General features: G+C 39.9%; 1 protein-coding gene across 4 annotated transcripts in view; it reads left to right on the forward strand.

The window, feature by feature from the left end:
• Positions 1 to 245: 245 nt before the first annotated feature.
• Positions 246 to 15,746, forward strand: part of SNRK (SNF related kinase) — a 58,216-nt gene continuing 42,715 nt past the window's right edge. The window contains exons 1-3 of one of the 4 annotated variants that reach the window (XM_032307102.1): positions 246 to 386; positions 3,522 to 3,571; positions 13,883 to 13,944. The gene's annotated coding sequence lies outside the window, so the exon portion shown is untranslated. The other 3 variants (XM_032307189.1, XM_032307022.1, XM_032307284.1) reach the window with 3 other exon arrangements.

Raw genomic sequence — 15,746 nt, forward strand, 5'->3', positions numbered from 1 at the left:
GCGACAGCTCGCGCTACTTTTTTAAGCCATTGTCCCTTATCCCCGGTGCTGCTTCTTTCACCGTCCCCTCTCCTCGTGCGCCTCGCCTACTTCCTACCGCCGGCCACAGCCAAATTCGCTGGGGTGAGACGCCGTCAGGATGCCCTCTAGCCGCCCGCGGTCCAGAGCCCGCAGGTGCTGTCGGCCCCGCCCTCCCCGCGGCCCCGCCCCGGCGTTGCGTCACAGTGACGCGCGTCCCGCGCAGGCGCAGCCCGGCCCCACCCCCCCTCCCCGCGGCCGACCGCCCGCTCGGTATTATGATTAGCGCTGGGTGCGGGGATTCGGCGGCCGGGAGGGAGTCGTCGGCGCCGCGGCCGCTGCGGACGGACGCCTGCCTGCCGGCTGAGGTAGGAGCGAGTGCGGAGCGCGGCTGGGCGTAGCGACCGTGAACCTCCGTGCGGGCCGGCCTCCGCCGCCTGGTAGCCTGCGCCGTTGCCGGGCTGGGAGTCCGGGCCGGGGAGCTCGCCGCAGGCGGAAAGTAAGTTGCGCGCTCTGCGCTCCCCGCGCCGGCCGCAGCGCGGGCCCGGGAGGACGCGGAGCCCGGGCTGCGGCAGCCGGAGCCGGCGCGGCGGTGGCGCGGCCTGGCGGCGGGGCGGCGGCCGGCCCGACGGGAGCCGGCATTGCGGCGGCCGGCCGCGGGCTCCCGGAGGCCCTGCCCTTGCGGCCGCGGCCAGATTGCGGCACCTCGGGAGGTGCCCGCATCCCCGCGCCCCGCCCCGAGCGGGCCGAGTGCGGCGCCGCGGGGCCCCCGAGGTCGGGCCACGCTCCCCGCGCCCAGGTTCTCTCATGGGGTGTGTGTTCTCGGAATGTGTTTCCTTTTTCAAACGAATCTGGAGATTTGGCCGCAGCAAGGGGGGGTTCCTTGGTAAAACTGCAGCCTTACAATAGAATAGGGATATTGTTGTCTGTAGAGAAAGGGCATCGGAGTAGGGGAGGAGGAGCAGTGCCATTCCCGAGGGAGAGCTGGAATTTCCCCCCGCCCCCTAGCCCCCCCCCACCCGCGCCCCGATCGGGAGACCTCCGTTCTTTTCCGTAGTCATCGCCTGTTGATTGCTTTCTGGACCATTTTGCAAAAACCTTCCTGCCTTTCACTTGGACTTGGGATCTAGAAAAGTGACAGTCTTATCCTGGGGAGTGGGGCGGGGGGAGGATCCTGGAGCTGTGCTATTCCTAATAGTTCAATCAGATCGGATCCGATCCGGTAGCTTCTTGGGTTCAAGCTTAGTAATTGGGGAGAATTTAACCGTAGGGTTCTTAAATCTGTAGAGGTCTGAGGATATAGGACCTTTCACTCTGTCAGGTTACTTTTTTCTCTTTTTAAAAATTGAGTGCATTCTCAGTCTTAGATGCGGGTGGTAAAGCTGATTTAAGGAGTTTCATATTTTATCGGTTTTTAAGGTGAAGCATGGCTTACATGGGACTGCAAATGTTGAGTATCCTGCTGAATTTTCACCAAATACCTGTCAAGCATCAGATGCCTCAGTTGGGGTTCCTCGTATGGGGTTGGGACACTGTCTCAAATCAGCCTAATTTATCAGAATGTATATCAGTGTACTTTTAAAGCCACGGGCTGTCAAGGTTTATGTAATCAGTTTGTTAATTTATAATCTTGTTACATTGCTTTCCAAATTTATAAAATCATTCCCTTAAGGAAATCTGTCTTCAGCGTCTGCTTAAATATTTCTTTTGGAATTGGATTCCTGAGGAGGAATGTACTGTACAAGTGGTGATTTAAGCATACTAATTAGACAAGTTTCCTTTAAAAAAAAAGTGTTGATTCTTTTATCCAACTAGCTTATTGTCCCTCTTAGGAAAACATGGCATGCCCATTTTACAGAACAAGAAATGAGAGAAATTACATGACATTCCCAAGGCCACATATTAAAGCAATGTAGTAGCTGAAAAATTAAGTGCCTGGTGCTAACTTCTCTTACATCTTCAGGGTTTTCCAGGCAGGGAACTTCGAGTGTCACCTTTCTGTTTTTTAAGTAGGCATTCTCAGTTTTTGTTGTTTTATTTTATGCATAGAAATGGCTCTCACCCTATTAATATTTTACTATTTAAAGTAAATTTTTCAGCATCGTTGCAGTAAGATCAGTTAATTTAAAGCATACAAGAACCCAGAAGTTATCCTAATTTCTGTTTTTCTAGAACGGAAATATAAATTGGGACTTTGTGTTCAGATTTAATCCCGTAATCCTCAAATGCAGGCTTTTATATGTCCTTATTAAAGTTGAAGGGCTTTCATGATATTTTTACTGGTCACAGGAAATACTGTTCATCTAAACCTTACTATGGGTGTTTCTGTCATATAGAAAGTGAAACTAAATGGGAAAAAAGTTATTTATTCTTGGAGATAATTGAGCAACCCTGGTTCTAAGCACTGATATAAATAAGGCATGATGTCTTCTCTGTAGCAGCTTGTCTGAACCTAAGAGCTCACTTAGTACACTGCCCAGGAAGGAAAGGGCACAAGTGAACTTTTCACGTGGCCAGAATTTTAGGAATTAAAAACGTAGATGAGGAACTCTAAAGATGTGTTTTAACTGCGTGTGCAGTTTTCTTAACAGCCAGAGGATGGAATTTTTAGCCAAATGCTTTTATAATAAAACTATTACTCATAATTTAGGTACTTCTAGGTGTATGAGTGTGCAGGTAAATTCTTAGAGCAACTTCAGTAGAAAAGTTACTTGAGTAGATTCTAGCAGTTTTGAAAATAAACTTAACCTATGATCATTTATTCATGGCGCCTTTGTGTGTCTATTTTCGGGGCTCTGGGTTCAAGGGTAGCAATAGAAAAATGAATAAAAACCAGTTACTGCCTCGAAGAGCTTATAGGCTATTGGGGACACTGAAGTAAACATTAACAGTAGAATCCAGCAAATGCTGTGGCGAAGCATAGGCAAAACCCTGCGGAAGCACAAAGATGGGGGCAAGGAACAATCTGATTTGGGAATGCTTCACAGAGGAGGTGACATTGAACACATCTTAAAGTACAAGTAGAGTTCCCAGGCAGAGAAAAAGGGAAAGTTCTCAGAGGGCGCAGGGAGGATGAGAAGACAGAGCTACGTGATGGAGAAGGAACTTAGATCCAAGTGGATGGAAGGGAATTGAGGAGGTAAAGAGAGTACAGCAGTTCTTTCCTTTTTTTTTTTTTTTAAAGAATATGAAAAGGAAGGAAAAGGAATGGGGCAGGAGCTTGGGGGGATGAGAGGGAAGTTTTTCAGTATTCTGTTTTTGTTTGCTGAGAGCTGGTGTAAAAGCTGTCAGACTTAATAGCCTCATGAGAAGCTGTGGATGATCTGGAGCTACATTATTCACACTGGTGGATGGTTTCCTCATCTGTTTTTCTAGAAGTCTGCTTTGGGTTGAGGCCTTATATCCCATGAGAAACCATTCCTTGCTGGTTGTAGGGGAGGAGCCTGTCTAAAGAGGATTCCTGCTGTACCTTCCCTGAATTTTTATTTCTCTGCTGCTTCCAGAGCCTCCTGAGATTCTGCCTTGGCACCTCCAGCATTTGGCTTCTGCTCAGGTAGGCTCTTCCATAACAAATCAGGCTTCTTTCTCTCTCCTTCCCTGTTGTATTATACCCTCCAAAGTGCTGTTCTGTAGCTGTTCAGCAGTTACTTCAAAGGCATTCACAGACCATGTGCTGTGATGTTTTAAGCTAGACTCGAAGCAGGATTGGGTGTACCTACATACATACCCCCTCAACTACATATTGGCCTGGAAATGTAGATTATGAAGTCTGTGCTCCAGATGTGTAGGGTACAGGTCATATAATGGTCAGATCCTAGCCCCACTGGGCCTCAGTTGCTCATTGGTCAATGTGCAGTTATTTTTCTCAAACTTAAAAGAGTGTTGGCTCCTTGAAGGTAGAGTCCACTTCTTTGATTTCAACATCCCCAGATGAGCATAATGCCTCATGTGGTGTCTCGATGAAGAAACTTCAAAAATTTAAACTTATTTTATTGGTTTTATCAGCCTATTAATAGACATACCCCATTTTAATATAGCTGGGCTAAATTTGAATTGTTTTTCAATCATAGAATTTTGGCAAATCTTTCACTTGATCCTGGCATGTAGTAGATGCCCAGGAAATGTTTGTTCCTGTCCTGTATATTTCTGGTCTGAGTGAATGGCACCATTTGCACCATTAGAATCATTCTGGATTTCCTTCTTTGCTTTGCCCCCGTGCATTGAGTTCTGAGATTCTACTTTCCAAACGTGTCTCCTTGATTAATCCTCATCACTGCCCACGTACTGGCTGCTTTCATTTTTAGGTCATTAAGTGATCATTTACTTGGAGGTATTTTCAGTTGTCTCTTTACCTGTCCCCCAGCTCTAGTCTTGCCCTGCCAGACTGGTCTTCACTTTGCTACCGGAGTGGTTTGTGTAACTGTCATCTCTGATTGCCATTCCTCTGCTCAGAATTCTCCTTTGGCAGCAGTGGTGGCTGCTGCTGCTTTTTCCTCTTCTTTAAAGATTTTATTTATTTGAGAGAGAGCACACAAGCATGAGTTGGGGGAGGGGGAAGGCAGATGAAGAGGGAGAAGCAGACTCCCCACTGAGCAGGGAGCCATCCCAGGATGTTGGGATCATGACCTGACCTGAAGACAGAAGCTTAACTGACTGAGTCACGCAGGTGCCCCCTTCTTAGTGTCGGCTTTCATTTGTTCATTTAATAATATGTATCTGTATATTTTGGGTAGATGCTGTACTCAGCAGGCTTTGGGATACAGAATGGAATAAAATGGACATAGGGCTTACACAGACTGAAGTTATCATTTAGTTGAGTGGGGACACAGATTATTACTCATGTAATTATATAACTGCAGTTGTGATAATGGCCCTGATGGGAAGGAAATCGTGCTGTGAGAGTGCATAGGAGCTGGTATACAGGGGTGTGGGAAGGGGAAGGACACACTTGAGAGGGTGACTTTTCAGCTGGGCCCTGAAGCCGTCTGGTAAGGGCTTGCCAGATCCAAGGAATCGAAGCTGATTTGCTTGGAATACAGGGCCCTTTGGGTATCTGGCCCCTGCCTACCTGTCTGATCTCATTTCCTATGCTATGTATGTATTATTGTCCCAGGCACACTGAGCTCTGTCAGGTGTCTTTTCTGAAAAGCCTCTTCCCCATTGTTGCCAATTACATTTCTTAGCTCAAAAAAGGAAATACATTTCTCTGAGATGCCTCCTGTGAACTTCCCAAGGTAGGTTTTGAGGAAAGAACACCTCTTCTGTTATATCTGTCTCTGTAAGAGATTTTACAGACCTTGTGGCAGGGATCTTCCTAATATGTCTAGTAGAGGTATTTAGGGGCAGCTTGATGGGCCTGTAGGAGATATCAAAATAAGGTGGGAAATTAAGTATATAACCCCTCTCAAATATCAGACTCTCCTGGGAGGAAAGCCAGTTCTGAAAAGTTGGGGGGAAAATGGTGGATGACTTTGAGCCTCCTTGCATTTTGCTAATATATATTATCCCACTTAGTCTTCCTAATAATAACTGTCTAAGGTGGTGATTATCTTTGTTTTATAGATTAAGATGTGCCTGTTTGTAGAAGTTGAGGAACTTGCTGGGCTCCAGGTTCTGGGGTACTCTTTCTACTGCACTATGATGCTGCTGCTCATGTTGCTGAATAAATGAATTTTGATCATTGTAAAGTGCACCTCTTTTTAATAAGAAAGTTTGACCTTGTGGTAGTTTGAAATGCTGAATCTTAGGATGCTCTCTCCTCTCTGATGTTCCCTCCCTCTCTGTGTACACACCTCTTAGGCTATTATGTTGTCTTTATATTGCATAGCTGGGGATGTCTTTATATTGTATAGTTGGGGAAAACGTCCAAATTTAATAAACATTCATCCATGTTGGTTTTTCTTTATTAGAGAAGTTACATTTTAGATAATGTAAGTTTTATGCTTATGGTATAATAAAGTTCATTTCAGCCTTACAACAGGATACTAACAAATATATTCGTGGCAAGAGTATGAAGCTAGAACATATGTATCTCTGGATCTCTTTATACAATAGTCATAATACTCTATAGCCTTTTGTTTAGCAGTGGACAAAAGCAGAGCAATTGAATTTAAAAGTAAGGGTTAGCTTTCTGTTTCAGCTTATTTTCTACAGGTGAAACAGGTTTTTTTTTATTGGCATAAAATATTTTGAGGACTACTGAAGAAATTTAGAATGAGAATATTCATACATTCTCAGTTTCAGAGCTTGATTTTGTTCTTTACGCTCCTATTTTATGTGTATTTTCTAATCCTCTTGTGAAGGAAAATGCTTTTTCAGAAACAAATGGAGAAAATGTAATTTGCAGAGTATATTAAAATTGCATTGTGGGACAGGATACAGTTTTTAAGCAGAAAATGGAACCTTCCTAAATTTATCTGAATTATTTGCTTGGTGTTGGCTGTAGCTGTTCTTGCCATCACAAAATTATATGTAAATTCTAAGGCAAAGTTATTTTTAAGGTGCCATTCCATTTTTACATGATCAGTAAATTTCTGTTTTTTGAATAGTTATTTGCCTGTTGCTTCCTTTCTTGAAAAGCAATTTCAAAACCTTTAATGGAATTGTTTTTAATAATGTTTATTAAGTGGTGCTAGGGAATTTCCTCCATTTAATTGGTTGCTGGGCTAGGTAGCTAGCATAGTATATCAGAATTGGAAGAACACAAGAAATGTCCAAATTGATTTATTTTAGTGCTGTTGTTTCCCTGGGAGCTAGAAAGGCCTAGGTAAATGGGAGGCATTGTATTGTTGCAGGAAAAAGTGGAGGGTCCAGGACTCGGGTTGGGGAGAGGACATGGAGTCCAACCCAGGCAGTGCTTAGCTGGGTATAGGACTGGGGCAAAGGAAGTCCTTATCCTCTTTGGCCCTGCTTTCTTTTCTGTGAAATGGGTATGATATTTTCATTATATTGCTGGTTGTGTGAAATAAGTGATGAAACAAATACAGAGTTCAGTACCAACATAGATTCCCAGTTATTACATTGTTTACCCTTTTTGAGACCTGCATTAAAATAAAACTGGAGGGCGCCTGGGTGGCTCAGTGGTTAAGCCGCTGCCTTCGGCTCAGGTCATGATCTCAGGGTCCTGGGATCGAGTCCCGCATCGGGCTCTCTGCTCAGCAGGGAGCCTGCTTCCTCCTCTCTCTCTCTCTGCCTGCCTCTCTGCCTACTTGTGATTTCTCTCTGTCAAATAAATAAATAAAAAATCTTTTAAAAAAAAAAAATAAATAAATAAAATAAAACTGGAATTCTAAAATGAACTGTTGTGGTATGAAAGACATTTTTGAAATTTGAAGTGAGACAAAGTCAATTGTGGTTTTTTTTTTTTTTAATCGGACTGAATGCATTTCTATATACATGTATTTTGGTTTGTAGTGGGGTTTTAGGAAGGTAGTATGGGTATAATGAGAGCTTTCTAATCTAAGAACAAAAATTGGTGTTTTATGGAACATTAAAGTGGACAGTGAACTTTTAAAATTGGTTTAACTTCTCTAATGACATTATTTCTATGTTGTTCTCATGTTACTACCCAAAGAGTTTTCTTCTTCTGTTTAGACCTCTTATCAGCCATGTGATTAGAAGCTGGTTCTGTGCATTTTTATCTCTTTAAAGACACGTTAATTAAACTTAAATATAATTCAAAGATAGATAAGTGGTGAAATGAGTATGACACGTTTTCCATTCATTAGTTTTGAGAAAGTAAGAGATCATCATAGTTGCCTAGGTGGTAAGCCAGTAGGTATTTTTCAGGATCAGCCTCCTTAACCTTACTAACTTATTTCATGTCTACCCCAAGTCATAACTTCACCCACGCTGATGTTCTTCTTTCCGAGGAGGTTGGCCAGCCAGCCAACTGTGTGCTCTGCTGCCTTGGTTTTTCCCACTTTTAGGAATGGCATTCCACTGCTCCCTCTTGAAGGGTAAGCTCTGGTCTATGGGCTGCCTGGCCCTTGGGGATCCTGCCTTCTTTGTGTCCTTTACTCTTCCTTTGGCATACATCACCCAGGTTAACCTGTATAGTTATTTATTTATATGTAGATAACTTAATTGTAAGGTTATAAATCAGTTGCTTTCTACACAATTAGGGCTCAAATATTTGCTAATGAAAATAGACTGTTCCTGTTGCTTCCTCAGTCTGAAAGAATTGCATACCTTGTCCCTCACGGGAAGCAAAATATTTCCTTGAATATGTCTTGTTTATTAAGATGAAATAAGTAGGTTTTAGACAATATATTTTTAGGGACGTTAGTCTTTTCATAGATCTCAGTGGAAAAGTAAATCGAAAATCATATACAAAAAAGTCAAAATTTTAATAAACTATCTTTTTTAGATTATAAAAGCAGCACACATTCATTGCCAAAAATTTGAAAAGAACAGAAAAGCATAAAGAGAAAAAAATTGTATAATCTTAACATTTTGGTATTTTTAAAATATATATGCAGACAAATTATATGCTTTTTTAAAAAAAATTGAGATCATGCCATGAAATTTGGTGTATGAATTTTTTTAACTTAACATTTTATTGTGAGAATTCCCCCTTGAGATTAAATAGCCTCAAAATAGGACTGCATAGTGTTAATGTTAGGTGTACTATGATTTAATTGTTTTCTTATGCAGATCTTTAGATTATTTCTGATTTTTTGAATGTATAAATATCATTGAACATCGTTGACTATAAAAATATTTCTTTAAGACATAATCTAGTAGTGAGATTATTAAATCAAGGATAGTAATTATTTTAAGGCTCTTGATATATGTATTGCCACACTGCTTTTCAGAGATTTCAGAAATCAGATTTTCAGAAATAAAATAATTTGCAGTCTCTCTTTTTTTCTTATGGATCATGAATTTACTGTTGTGTCCAAGAAATTTTTACCTAGCTTAAGACCACAACATACTTGCATCTTTTTCTTCTGCAAGTTTTCTAGTTTCACGTTTTGCATTTAGAGATATTACACATTTCCAGTTAATCCTTGCATGAGGTGTGAGGCATGTGAAATAATTTACAGTCCTAACAGTGTAAGAGAATCTTAAATGGTTTAGTCTTTGAAGTCAAAGTCAGTGTAATGTTAGGTACCAGTATTTTTGTTCACAGAGAGAGAGATCACAAGTAGGCCAGGAGGCAGGCAGAGAGAAAGGAAGGGAAGCAGGCTCCCTGCTGAGCAGAGAGCCCAATGTGGGGCTCGATCCCAGGACCCCCCAGAGGGCAGAGACTTAACCCACTGAGCCACCCAGGCGCCCCTCCAGTATTCTTTTTTAACCATTTTTTAACGACCATCTTCATCACAATATGAGCAGGGAAAGAAAAAGATGACAGAAAGTGAAAATGAGTCTTGATAGCTTTAATAAAAGTTTGGAAGATTTAGATTATTAAGTTTTTGAATTCTCCAAGCTTCCAACTTATATTGTCTTCCTGGCAAAAAGGAGTAATTGTGGGTTAGCCTTATTTATTTTGGAGTAACTTCTACATACCAGCTTTTGCTTCAGTCATTATTTGTTTGTTATGCGAGCACTTTGTATCAGGGCTGTCACCAGAAATGGTGACACACTTAGCATTTTTCATCATTTTAACAGGAGGCAGATTCTGTTTAGGAATTCGAACTTAATATCTGTCTGCACTGCTGGCCTGGGTTTTGTGTCTTGGATGTTAACCCCTTTTGCTTTACAAATAATTAGTACTACTCTACATCAGTTAATAAATTGCCTGACTCCTGGATACATTAAAATTCTGTGATATATCCCGGACCATTGCTTGTTTCACTTAGAGAAAATAAAGATTACATAAACTGACGTTTCATGAGATCAGTCTGCACTGGTGACCCAGTCGCTTCCTGGAGAGCAGAGCAGTCCTTTCAGCCTGCCATTCCTGGTCACCTCAGTTGCCCCCAGTCCATTAAAATTGACTGCTTAGAAGAAAACTTAATAGAACATACTTTAGAAGGCAGTTATCTTCCCTTGGAAAATACTTTCCTAGACATTTGGAGGTACAATTTTACCTCTTTGGACATTTCTCATAATAAATAATTTAACCTTTGGGGCACCTCGGTGGTTCGGTTGGTTGGGTGTCCCCCTTCGGCTCTAATCATGATCCCAGAGTCCTGGGATCAAGCCCCGAATCGAATTGGGCTCCCTGCTTAGCGGGGAGCCTGCTTCTCCCTCTCTCACTCTCCCTGCTTGTATTCCCTCTCTTGCTGTGTGTCTCCCTGTCAAATGGATAGATAAAAATCTAATTAATTAATTAATTGATTAAACCTTTTAATTTGTAGTTCCTATCTTGAGTCCATTCATTGAGTGTAGCCTTATAACCACATAATTCTACATTGATAACCACGTGGTAATATTCAGCCAATCCAGTGAAAAGCTTTTGATCCTTCCGTAACTTAGGACCTCTTGACCTATTTGTGGTTTCTTTATCTTTGATTTATAGCTTATGTTGGTAACTACCAGGGGGAGGAGTGCTATTCTAGAAATGTGGAATATTGTTTATTTTGGATAGCGGGAAGAGCAGTGGCAACTGCATGTAGGATTGTGTTTATTTTGCTTGACCAGGCGGTTGTTGATATTCTCAGAGGATTTAGTCTACTGTCTTCCTTTCAGCCTATGGGTATTGTTGAAATTCTAGCGGTAAGATTGGGGTGGTAGTAATCATTGGGTGAGTGTTCTTCTACTTCCATTAGTTTTTCTATAAACATGCAGTTTAGTATTTTCCATGAGTAAAAATTACAGTTTTCATTTTTGGTGTTTGTAAAAGATACCAGATAATTTCCATATGTAAGAAGCTTAAATGGCAATTTTAGTGTGGCTTTGCAAAAACTCCTCTTCAGTTATCTGTATTAGAGGAAGAGCTTTGGCACAGATTTTTTTTTTCAGTACTTAGTTTGGGGGGAGATTTTTGCATATTTAAATATTGGTGGTCTGATTTTAGGAAATTTATAATATCCTAAATAAAATGTAGAGAAGCACATTGTCCTTTTTGTTCCACTCCTCTACTTTCTCATGCCATGGATTGGCCGCGCAGAGCAACCTTTGTTCAGTGTGCTGTTTTGTCCTCCCCTAGAGGTGTGGGTAGGAGACATTTGCTTGATATACAGACCACACTACAGTAGTGATGTTGTCTATGAAAATCTAAAAGTGATTTTTGACAAGAATAACAGGGTGAATTCCAAATTGACAGTAGATTTAACAGAGGCTGGTTCTACAACTGTGTTCAGCAGCTTGCAATATGTGTGTAGGGCCACCCACACTTCCTTCCTCTTCTCCAGCCACACCCGCACACTTCAATTTGCTTCTCTCTTTAGTTGGGAGAACATCCGTATATTCTTGCAACATATACTGGTGGTTATTTCTCAAACATGAATTTCCATATTATAAACACTTTTGACTAGTTGGCCTGTTTCATTTAGGCCCAGCCCAGTTACATGCATGTGTGAACATATGCTAAATAAGATTGCTTTAGAATAGTCTAATTTAGTTTTTTAGGTTTTGCTGTTTTAAAAGATGGCGTCTTTGTTATGTAGTCATTAAAAATACTGATTTACAAGAACTCCGTGTTTGAGAAAATGTTCATTATGTAGAGGAGAAGGTAGTCTCAAACTTCATATATATTATCTTAGCTTTGTAAAGAAACATAGGTATAAAGGATATATACTAATAGTTAAAGAGAAATCATCTTAGGTGAAATTACAGGTGATTTCCCCCCCACCCCGTGTTGTGCTTTTCTGCACTTTCCGAATTTTCTGAGGTAAATTGTATCAACTTGTTTTGTAGAGAGAAATACTTTTTAAATGGTTGTAAACTTTTCTCCTTCTCTCTGTGTCTGTGTCTCTTTATATTCCATTTTATTAAAAAAAATTTGTGTCTGGGTATATATTATATGTACAAAATAATTGGGAAGGAAAGTGGGTATCAAACTGTTAATAGAGATTGTCACAGAGAGTAGAATAATGGATGATCTGTATAAAAAAATTATTTTTGCCAGTTTATATGTTCTAATTGTATATTTTCCTGTATTGTACAGGTATTTCTTTCATAATTTCATAATAGAAGCAAAATACTAAAACAAAGAAAAGTGATACGTCAAGTGGAAAAAGCAGGCTACAAGATATAAAGTTATGTATAGAATGATCACACCTTTGTAAGACAAAATAAAGAAGAAGCTATATATAAGTATTTGCAGAAAGATCACCAAAATATTGGTAGTGCTTATTTTCAGGGGTAGGACGATGGATGCCTTTTTATTCTTTCTACTTCCTAGTCTGCATTTTCCAGATTTTCTGTAAGAATATATTACTTTTGGGGGAAAAAATGTAAAGGAGCGTTTAATTCTTTTTGAAAAGGTAGATTTGAAAGAAAGTCATCTTGATACCATTTTGAAAACAAATACTTGGGTTTTGTGTGATGTTTTATTGAAAAATAATCAGACTTTGATACCCAACTAGAGTTACTATTTTCTTTATATTATGGTCGTACATCAGTCATTTTCAGTTTAGTACATTTTAGTAATGTACTAAAGCAGCTCAGTGAATTCATTCTCTTGAAGTAGGGTAGAAGAATTTCTACTTAGATGAGGGAGAGTACCATTGTTTTAACAATGATGGTGGTGGTAAAATAGCTAGTGTTTCCTATGTACTCTGTGTCAAGCTTCACTCTGAATACTCTTCCTTTACTAACTTATTTAATTAATTCTCACTCTAACCTATGAAGCTGTACTCTTACTATTAACATTTTTTCATGAGGAAGCTGATCATCGAGAGGTCAGGTCTTGCTCAGGTCCTGTGGCTAGTAATAGGTGAGGTGGGATTCAGATCCAGTCACTGGCTCTCAGAACCAGTGCTCAGCCACACTGCCTGCCTTGCCTAGAGACTGGATGGTGGAAAGCAAGCAAGGGTAATGTCAGGAGCCACCACATCCCTTCGAGCTGAAGGAGCAGGTATCATTCTAGTGTTCTTAGGTCTCTAGAGGTGACCCTGTGCGCATGACCTTGCTGGCCCTCTGTGAGCGTAATGATTACCTGGATGCTCACCTTTAATGTGTTGTGTAAATTGCCTTGGCCTAGTGTGAATGTTTGGGCCTTTCAGTATTTGTGGGATATTTCAGTGTTGTGGAAAGGACTGTAAGGGCACCTCAGCCAAGTACTCTTCACCGTGCCACAGACTTAGATGTGATCTGTTCACATTCTCTGTTCATAGTGATAGTTCTTCTTTACTGTTGAACGGAAAGCCTCTGGTGTGAAGGTGTTTCGTGTGTTCTCAGATGCTGGCATTGTAATTGATTTCTGCTGGCTTGCTAGAAGATATATGTTGTAAAGGTTGCCCTTCCTCACTGTGGGAGTGAGTGTAGCAAGAACTGTCAAGGTTTCTTGCAGGCAAGCTGGGCTTGGAAACTAGGCTGGACAGGATTGGGCCTGCCCGCTGCTGCTGATTGGGCAAGTCAAGCCTCATTGTGCCTAGCTTGCAGGCTTTTAGTGATGATCCATGAAATGTGGATTTGGTGCCTGTTTTACCCAGGAAACATTCAGAAAATGGCAAATCGTCTGTTGTTTGTGATTATTATTTCCTCCTCCTTCTAGTGGAACAATCTGTCTCATCAGGCTACCTGGAACTATCTTTGTGTATCTGTTCACTGTTAACTTCCTGTTCACTCAAGATTCTTTGAATGGGTTATAATTCACAGAGGGGAGAGAGATGGTGGGAGAGGAGACAGGGTCACTAAAAACAAACTTGCCCTTTTTATATGTTTGTCTGGATCGACCTTTAAGATGTATATTTTGACTTTAAGCAAAGTTAAATAGAACTAAACTAAAATCTCCTTCTGTGTTTTCTTTTAGGAAAAAGAAGCAACTAACAAAAGACAGTGGTAACAAGGATTATTCAGTGTGCGGTTTGCAGGGTATGTGCTGGAGCCATCACAGAGTCTACCTGCGCTTGCTACAAGCCACATATGCATGTTCGGCATTGATGTTCAGAGTGACTTGTGGCACTAGAAGGTCCTCAGAGATCAAAGACAATTTAGTTATTCCTGTGCCAACACAAAATGCACTCGATGGTGGGGTTGCACAGTGGGCTGGTACTTAAAGAAGATGTTCAGTAACAAAGATATTTTTCTTTCCAACCTTCAGAGAATCATAACATCCTGTTTTTAGGTATATAATTATAGTTTCATAGAACATGGAAAGGGATATGTATACAAAACAAAGTAGAAAGAGTTTCTTAATACTGGAAGTGATCACTATTTCATTCCAGAGTAGTCTCATTTTCAAGAGACCTTTTTAGATTTTTTTCCCATGAACTCTTTAGTAGATTAAAAACTGTTTTCATTGTACCCTTTTGCTGGCACAGTTCTGGGAAGAGAAACCTCAGAATTTTAGTTGTAATCATTTCTGAGTGTCGGAGACTCTAACAAAAGACTGTCTTTCCTCATCTGTATACACATTTGTCACTTTTGAAATAAGGCAAAATTAAAACTGGGAAAACCTAATTAATTTAATTAAAATATAATTAAATTCAGATTTATTCCTAAAATCTGATTTATATGCCACTTTATAATAATATATTTAAACTAAAGTGATAGATGAAAAAACAAATAATGTATAACCTGGAGGCGACCTGAAATTGTTTTGAAAACTTAAGTTGCATTTACAAGCTTGTACAATAGAAACATACACTCAGATAGAATTTTAAGGATAATTACTGCCCTTATAATTAATCAAAATTAGAGATTTAAAGATAGTTTTCTGCCCTCGAGTTAGCTTAGAGTTTCTATTTTTGAAAATTAAATATGCCTGAATTAAACTTTTCTTTTGGAGAACTGCTGTCCTATTAAAGCAAGATCTTTTCACTCAGATTTTCCTGTTAATCTCATCATTAAAATAAATAGCTCGGATGATGAGGTAATATACAGTATGGAAGAAATTTGCTTTTTCTCCAACACCTGTACATAGTACTGGCTTCTTATTTTAAAAATCTTTATAGAAACAGGATTAATTTAGTTTGGTTTTGAAATAAGTTTGTAGAAACAGTGTAGTATAGTTAAAAGCAGAGACTTTGAGGTCAGGTAGCCCTGAGTTCAAATCCTAGCTCTTTTACACACTGGCCTGGTAGCCAATGCCAAGTGAGTTACCATTTCTATGACTCAAAATGGGGCTAGTAATCCCTATCTCTTAGGGCAGTTGTAAGTTTTAAATGAGGATGACATAATGCATTTGGTATTTGAGTGACATATTGTACTTAGTGAATGGTAGTTAATATTTATATTTACAGTAATTGCTAAAATATAAAAAAAGCATTAAACATACTAACATTGGCTTTTTTAGCTCTCTTTTTCTCTCTCTCTGTATATATACATTTTCAGGTGATCTCAGATACGTGTTTCCGATAATTTCAATTTGCATGTGAGAATGACTTTATTCCTCTTTTGGAGTTTGTACTTTAACTCTCCAGATATTATCCTAATATAACATCATTTAGAGTAGTTAAATGTTTATAAGGAAGATGGGCTTTGAAATAATTCAGTTTAAAGGTTAGTTGTAGCATTTTGATTCATTTTGCACAAATATGTATAGTAGGCTATTAATAAATGTTAGCTTTTCTTCTTTTAAGCAAAAATGAGATTTAAAGAAGTGTAATGCTAGAGCTTTAAAATAAAAAAACACCTCATTTTATGTACAGTTTACTTTTTTGGGGTATTTTCAT

Source organism: Mustela erminea, chromosome 1, assembly GCF_009829155.1.
Source record: "Mustela erminea isolate mMusErm1 chromosome 1, mMusErm1.Pri, whole genome shotgun sequence".
NCBI lineage: Eukaryota > Metazoa > Chordata > Mammalia > Carnivora > Mustelidae > Mustela > Mustela erminea.